Below are 9,205 nucleotides of genomic sequence, written 5' to 3' on the forward strand. Positions count from 1 at the left end.
GACAAAGCCTTTCTGTGATATAGCCTACTAGACAGTGCTCAGTTCTTTTACATGTCCAACATTTTGATGCAAATACGTGTTTTGTCCCACTGTTTACACTCACTTTAGACCAAACCGACTTTGTTTATATTAATAAATCATCAAGATGGGCATTGGCAGAATTATAAAGTGTATTTGATAATTTTGGCACGTAATCGCATTAGCGCTCAAACATTAGCTGCCTGTCAATCAAACAGCACGCAACTACAGATGTCAGGAAATAAAAAGTAAATCTTTTATATTTTATCTTGATCAACCAACCAGTGGTTGTCTTGCTATTGCAGTCGATGTAATGAACACCCCTGTTCTAGATGTAGATCATAGGTTAAGTATATAAAATTACTCAAAATTTTATCTTCAATATCGATCTCTCTTCTTTTGACATAAAAATCAAGATTGTTTTATCACCAGCCCTATTGATAACATTGCATTAATCTCTCACATCAACCCAATAATCTGAGTGATGGATAGTAAAATTACAGGCTACATTATAGACACACAGAATATAGTAAGCAGAAATATGAAATTTACCTTGATATGTTTCTTCAAATTAGAGGCAGAATTAATGCTGATATCTGGCTTAAGCAAGTTAAACTCACATGACACAATCCTGCAATTGGCCTTTTTCACTGCGAAAAGCCCTTTCAGGTGTTGAACTGTGCTTGAGGCTTCCTCCACAGTTGGCGCCAGATCTACAGTTGCTGTGTGTCATTTGATTTGACAGGAGTCTCGAGACTCTCCCTAGACAATCATATTGATAGATTAAAATAAAATTAGGACAGGGAAGTAGCGAACACAGGTGGTGGGAAAATAGCGTGGTAAAAGTACAGTTACAGCATTTAAAATGAACTCAAGTAAAAGTATAAAATTTTTAGACTACTTAAAAAAGTACAATTCCTGGGAAAAACTACTACTACAGTAACATGAGTATTTGTAATTCGTTACTTTACACCCCTGGCTATATATTAGCAACTGGTTTGCTATCCAAATAAAACCATACATAATGTTGTTGTAACTTAGTAGGTGGTCAATAAAATTAGTCTAGCCTTACTTTAACAATAGCCTCAACAAGACAAGGTCTGTATTAATCTGTAATGATCAGGCCCCGTGGCAGAATGACCGTTTAAATTTCAAGACATCAATTAAATGCTATATTTGGCTATGAACACATGGTGTTGATTGCATTTTTTTTTTAAAGTTTATAATTATTTTTTGTTTAGAGTAAGTTTTTTGTTATCAGTTAATTTAAAGGCCAGTTTGGTATTGAAAATGTAGCTTAAATAAACATTTAATTAAGAGAACAACAATAAAGTTTGTTTATCGTTCATCCTGTTTTTGTTATGTAATTCGGTACCATGGTAATACTGTTTACCATGATAAAAGCTTCAGTAATTATCGTGACATGAAAATTTTATATGTCACATGCCTATACCTTTGCAACAATGTCTTCTGAATTTAGCCTTGCATCCTCAGTCAGCTCTTTCAACCATAGTCCTGGTAACTCAGAGGCTGGGGCAGCTCTTTGCTGGTGGAGAGGTGAAGAGAACATTATGAGAGCCAGCATGCTGGGACTGGTGTTCATTCAGCAACTAGTATTGACATGTGCCTCTCAGGTAGACTGGGGAGCAGTGCAAATAGGCTGGGGAATCAACAGCTACTGGGCCGACTTCTGGGCAGTGCTGGACCTGAAGGCAGTACACCGTGTACTGCAGCATTTCCTACCACGCGTAAGGGGCTATCACATCTTGGTTCAAACAGACAGCACAGTGGCCGTGGCATGTATGAACAGGCAGGGAGGTCTTGGCTCTCCTCCCTTTGTTGACTAGCATACAAACACTAGACTTGAGCAGATGCACAGTTCCTGTCCTCAATGGCAGTACACATGCCATGATCCACTAATGCAGCAGGGGAGTGGAGACTCCACCCCGAGGTGGTCACACAGGTCTGGGGGCAGTTTGGGCCAGAAGTAGTAGACCTGTTTGCCTCCAGGGAGTCAATGTCCACTGTTAATCTCTCTGGGGAGGGACAATTCCGCTTTCGGAAAAGATCCCCCATTCGGCCTGCTCAACCCCTTCTTCAGAGAATGAAGGTGGAGATTGTGAGAATGTTCTTGGTGCGCCATACTGGCCTTACATGGTGTGGTTCTCGGACATCCCACTTCTCCTGCACAGGACACCATTGGAGCTTACCATGAAAAAGAATGACATTTTGATCTTGCCCTTGCAAAAATAGCATATACAGAAACACCTTGTCCTAACCAGATACGCTGTGACTCCCGATAAAAGGTATCTTTCCAAGTCAATCAGAGTTTTTGTCCTAACCACTAGTGACAAGTGACAGAGACAGGGCTTTCTATTTTTTAAATGGTTTCTATTTCTGCTCAGTCAACTAATGGGTCTAAAATTATTCTTATTACAGTATATAAAAGCCGGCAACACACTAGCTGGTTCACAACAACTTGATTTTGGCTGAGAGTGTCAAGCACCTACCGAATGTTATGCTTGAGGTCTCTCTCTCTTCAGCCGGAGCTATATCACACACACACGCACTAGTTCAGAATGGCAGGGGGGAGACATACCGGCTCATCCATGCTTCCCTGTTACATGGACATCAGTGAAACAGCAACAGGAGTATCACGTGAACACAAACAATTGTAACAGACTGAATAAGGATGTGATTCATAAAGTAACATTTCCCTGTGTTTGTGTAAATTAACCCCTCTGGGCTTGCCGTTAAAATAGTTATAGAGCTTATGTGAGAAAATGAGTTGCGATCACTGATCTATATATATAACTGGATTGCTCATAGAATTCTAAACTGCCAGCAGTAGGTGAAGCTACCGGAAGTGCTCTGGCGGCCATCTTACTATTCCCTACCGACAGAGGGCATCGTGGCATGTGCAGCGTTTAACCGCGAAACAACACTCACTTAAGGATGCGGCTAAAGTGCCCTCAGGTTGTAATTTATGACTATGTACATATTAAGCACACATTAGTCGTTATCCCCATGTAGAGTGGGCATAACGATCATAATCTTTAATAATCAACAGTAAAAATACAACACCAAAGTGTATTAATACCCCTTTTTAAAGCAAAGTTATCCATCTGCAGATTGTTTTACTCTGTCAGCCTGGTTTCACTGAAGAGCTGTTTTAACAATGTCTCCTCATACAGCTTTTCCTCCTGTTGCAAACCAATTCCAGTTTTATCTAACATTCAGTGGGATGTTTATTGAAATCCGACGGCAAACTCACCTTGTTTAACTTCAACAATATCCATGTGCTCCTTGTCAGAGCTGGACTGAAAAGAGAAATCGGCCCGGATTTGACATAACTGGCCCAAAAGTTGTTGGGGGGGGGAGTGTTCGGCGGCGGCTCGTTTTAGATTATCGCGGCTCGTTTTAGATTATCGCGGCCGACACTGCGGCCCGCTCGGTTCTCCCGATGGCCAGTCCACCCTGATCGGCCCCATAGTGCGTCGGTCCACCGGAAAAATGTCCGGTAGGCTAGATTACCAGTCCAGCCCTGCTCCGCGTCTATTCCAATTGATCACTTTATAAATGATGCCCGTGAGCTGGTCCGGTTTCAGGCGTGCACTGCAAAAACTACAAATCACACACAGAGAATTAATGCAAGCCCACATTATATTCATCATATGTAACCGGTGTTGATCTGCAATTAGATATTCAACTTGACCAAAAAAGCTAACTTGGTGAGTTATACTGTTATTCATTGTGGTTATTTTCCTAAGTTAACGTTAGCTGCATAGCTAATATTCATTTATCCTAAGAAAATAACCACAATGCACGTTCAACGTAAACAAAAGCTACAAAACATAATTATGTATTCAGAATAAAAACTTTAAAGCCTGCAAAAAAAAAAAAAAGTCTACTGATATCTTACCTCAGTTTCTTAAACTTGTTTCTATTGAGGTAACACGTGCGCCGCTGATCGTAATGCTGCTGCAATAAAGAGTAACATAACACGCTCACATTTAGAATAAGCAGGGGGAAAAAAATGAAAGTCAAAATAAATAATGAATTACATATTTAGGAAGATTGCATTGTGATGCAGTGTATGCAGACGTAAAACATTGTTTTTAATGTGACTGGATAGGTAAAAATTACTCACCAAAACAGACGTTTTCTCATTGAGACCCATAGGAATACAGAACGTTAGGGAATACCAAGATGGCGGCGCAGTAGCTTCACTGTTGTGACGTCATGAGCTATCCAGTTATATAGATCAGTGGTTGCGATCAATAAACAGACTGTTCCATCTGCGATTGCTGTTTTTTTTTTTTTACATTTTTTAAATTATCTTCATTTTAGTGTATTAATATAGCTGTGTCACGTCGCGCCTGGTGTGGACAGACAGATGGCTTGTCACTGGAATCTTATCGCATTTCGTCTGGTTAGGACAAGGAATAAGACACTTACAATGGAAGAGAATGGGGCCAGTGCATAAATGCTATAATACACACCATTTCAAAAGTAAAGCCACAAGAGATTTTAGTGCGATAAAATCACTTATTAACCTTGTATTTGTGTAAGTTATATTCTGTACCAGTATTATAGGATTTCATTGTCATATCTACCAAGGTGTAATATTGGATATACAGTAACTTCACAAAAAAAAAGGTTAGTAAACATTATATAGTAACCATTTCGTTATTACGTAAAAAGTTTTGTTAAAATGTCTTGTTGTTCTACTTTTGAAACAATGTGCATTTTAGTGTTTATGTAAAAAAATATATTGTTTATAGAAAATAGTTTGAAAATGCAAATGAAGCCAAAGCATCAATCTTTGAGTGGCACCAAGCAACACACAGTCTGAAACAGAGTTTATGAGTGGAATAAGGTGACAGCAATTTCCTTTTTATCACTCCCCTCCAGCTCCACTCCATCTTTTTCATTTTCCCTGCTATCTGGAGTGAGAGACAATGCAGACACTAATTGTTTTAATAATATTTAAAATTGAAATTTGTGCTATTCCACCTGTAAACATGCTGGTTTACAGAACAAATCTCAAATCTGCCTGCAATAGTGGTACTGCCTTGGAAGGTATTTTTTAATGAAATGTATATATCAGAAATTTTCTCCTGAGAGGCAGACAGAAATTGGGATATATAGGGGGGGCAGAAAGAAAATACTGAAGATGCATAGAAATTGAAAGAAAGAGAAACAGAGCTGAAACAGAACAGATTGGAGTCTCTTGAGCACTACTAGAATCATCTTACGAATCCCCTCAGCAAAAAGATAAAAAGAAGTACTGCAGCAATAGCTACAAGAGGACGCAGTGAGTATCTTTGCAATTATATGTGATGAGGAAAGGAGAAATTTACTAATGACAACAAAAAATCTAGTTCTTAGAGCACTTAGAACCCTTGTAATGAAAACATCCCTTTTTTCCCAATGGTTATCTTAATGCTTTTTGGCACAAGCTTTTCCACAAGACATAGTTGCAATAAGTGTTGCATTAAAATATAATGTATTAATAGGTTGTTAATTATTTTTGCATTAAAATACTTGTATCTATGTCAGTTTAATGTTCAGAGTACAACTATCCACAACTTTTCTTGAACAACTAATGGGCATTGCCATGATGGCACCCTATTTCCGTTTGACGGTTTTCCCTGTCTGGTCTCATTAAAATGTGCAAACCATGACAAGATAATGCAACATAAAATTAAATTTGAGCTCATAGTCAACATGTGTGGCTGTTGTTTGCCACAAAAATAAGATATTTTAAAGGAAGTTTAGAACACTAACAAATTAGAGAATAACGCCCATGCCCAGTGCCCTATACATTTATTTCACACCAAAGCAAGAAGAAAGGAGATGAGTGTGTTTGCTGCTTTAAAATTAAAATAGCCTCCCAGCTCTCTCAAAAATCATAACTTACTATTTACCTAACAATTAAAAATGAGTTTTGTTTGTGTAACCTAATGTATTTAAGTTTATTCAGACATGTTAAGTATTATTTTTTACTTGAATCAAACCAGTTAATGGTAACACTTTACAATAAAGTGCCATTTGTTTACATTAGTTAACATGAACTAACAATGAACACCACTTTTGCAGCATTTATTAACGTTTTTAATGTTAATTATGATGTTAACTAATACATTTTTAACTAACACTTACTAACAATGAACAATTTCAGTTGTATGAGCTAACAGTAACAAAGCTTTTTAAATGCTGTAATAAATATATTGTTACTTGTTAATAATACCTAATGCATAAACTAATGTAAAAAAATGGCACTTTATTGTAAAGTGTTACCCACTTCATTTATATGTTAATTCATATATTTAGGTAACGTTTTTTTTTTTTTCACTGAAGTAAGTGTATAAGTTTGTTTTCCATTTTGATGAAAGCTAAGCTATAGAACTGCATCCAGTGCAGAGATTTATTGTACCTGTGTTATGATCATCCTCCTTAAACTACATGTAAGTGGAGAAAGCTGAACATGTATTGCGTGCACTGGTCTTCATTTAGTGAAAACTAGAGCTTTTATAGTGGACACTTTTAAAGGCAGGTATTTCAATAAATCTCTTATATTCTGATCAATCGCAGGTGATGTGAACACTTGGCGTGAATGTAGACAATGTGCAATAGGATGGCAGCTTTGATATGTTTAATGAAGAACATCTTACATTTTCAAAGACACATTTCAGTTCTGCATATGCCTGTATTTAGTGCCTGTGTGTAGTACTCACCATAATGTTAGATGTCTGTTGAACAGACCTGTTCAATGTTCTGCTCTGCGGCTTCTTCTTCAAGATATTTTGGCTAATCTCTTACGGTGCAAGAGATTACAATAAACCAGTTTTGAATACTTTTTTTGTTTAAATAAGCACTTCACATTAAGATGTTAAATTTTTTTCTACAAAACAACAGTTTGGCTCAGTGCTGGGAGTCTGGGCCCCATCAATTACACAAACTATTGTACTATGATGTTATGGTGGGTTTAAAATGATTTATTTTATTATTCATTTTACAGAAACAGCACCAAAGCATTCCTTTGGTGATTTTATGAGCAACATTTTCATAAGTAGACTATATACTTTGACTAGCTTTAATGAATGTACTAAAAAACACATTGTCACATTTTCACATTACACAACACAAGATGAAGTTTATCAAAGTTACCTTTCTCAAAAGCCTGCTGTGGCAGTATCATGGTACAGAGATGGTACAATATTGTAAAACTTTGGTATTTTTATTATATACATTAGGTCTATATCATGGTATTTACATGGAAGGCTCTTCTAAAGAACATGTCCAAAAAATATGATATTGGGTTGATTTTGGTACTTTTACATGCTTTCATGTAATGTAAGTATTTTGATACACTTTTATTTAAAAAGCATCTTTACCTGCAGTAGGCAATGTTTTCCTGGCAAACAATTGAATGCAGCTGCAAATTTTGTTTCAATTAATCGTAAGTAAATATTCACTTGTTTTTTTTGTTATGTCTTCTGAAGCATCCCATTACTGTTTTACTGCGTGACAAAGAGATACAAACGATTCAGCCTGCAGTTAGACAAATTAATTGAGAAGAACGGACTCAAAAGATTAATTCACGCATTGGGATATGAGTCTATGGCCATGTTCACAATGGCATACTATCCATAATACTCTCAATGTTTTTTGACAAACACAGGTATAACAGAAACAGTAAGAGTAGTATTTGTTCCGTGGGGGGCACCACAACACGTCATCGGGCACATAAAGTTTAACACAGATTGAACACATACTTATTGGCTCGGTAGATCGGTGCCCCTGAAGCGATTTTGCCTTAGGCACCCACCTATGTCACGTAATGGGTTGACCTGCCCTGGTTTGGCTATTCGAATATAAAGCAATGTGAATGTAAAACACTTTTAAAACAACTGGAAAACTGGTTTCTTGTGCGAGGAAATTATTTATTCAGGAAGAAGGTGGATAACTAAGCAATTCGTAGGTTACTTTCAACATTGCTCTCTTCGGTTGCGCAACCTTACAAGGCAATAATGGCAAATATGTTTACATGCAACCTAATAATCCATTAATAATGTGAACGATGGCTCAACTGGAATGAAAAGCCTTCATGTAAACACCTCAACTGATCCAACTGAAATCCAAACCAAAATTACATTTCTGTCCTGTTAAAAGGGGTGCTGTCAATCTTAAGTAATCCATTAAATAGAAGAATATGAGCCATGCAAACCTTTCAATCCAACTTCAGTTGCAGTTTGTTTACAATGAGGTATGGGGGCATGCACTGGATATTCTGCAGGGCACATGCTATATGTTCTTTCAAGACATCACATAAAGGAAAAAGTTTCCATTCCACATCTGTAAACTCCTTAAGGACAACTCTTTCCCACCAATCTTTACTTTATTTGAGGAATGGGCATAAGGCTAAACGGTTAAGCCAGAAAGGATGTTGGAATGCTGCTTCTTCTTATCTTTGTTTGCTGAGTAAATTGAGTAAGAAAAAGAAAGCTTTTCTGGCATATTTTTAGATATGTCAATAAAGCAAAATTACCATTACCAACTTTGGTGCCATGCTTGCAGTGGCTTTCTCCATTGACGCTCTTTGCATGTGCTGAAATTTTGTTTGGAATAGATGTAATGCACATGTAAACAAATATTTGTATTGGATTGCCATTTTTTAGGGTACACACTGTATATATGTACTGCAGTTGGATTTAATTTATTTCCGATACTCATTGACTACACCAATAGTGTGTGTGTTTGGGACAGTAATACCAATGGCAGATGGTCAGACTGTTTGAAATAATATTTGTTTGGTGGTAGCACAGAAATTCCACAAAATTCACCTTTTTGTATTTGAATATAAGGAGACAAAAACAGAATAAAACCAATGACATCTTAATGCCTAAAAGCTGGTGTAGTATCAGCCTCATTCAATAATGCCCAATCCAATAGTACTCACCCTGAATACTATTGCTTATTGTGTGCTTTACGACTACACTCAATCGTGTTCGGTCAATGTATTGATGCAAGGTTGAAGGCTGACCTCTATACCAGGAACCCACTTGAAATTTTGGCTAGCAACTCACATTTGCCATGATCCAAATGACTGTGTCTTCATCTTCATTCTCTGATGGGTCTGTGGTGCACTACATGTTTATAGGCATTTGAATTGACCCCTTCC

The sequence above is a fragment of the Xyrauchen texanus genome, chromosome 17, assembly GCF_025860055.1.
Source record: "Xyrauchen texanus isolate HMW12.3.18 chromosome 17, RBS_HiC_50CHRs, whole genome shotgun sequence".
NCBI classification, from domain to species: Eukaryota; Metazoa; Chordata; class Actinopteri; order Cypriniformes; family Catostomidae; genus Xyrauchen; species Xyrauchen texanus.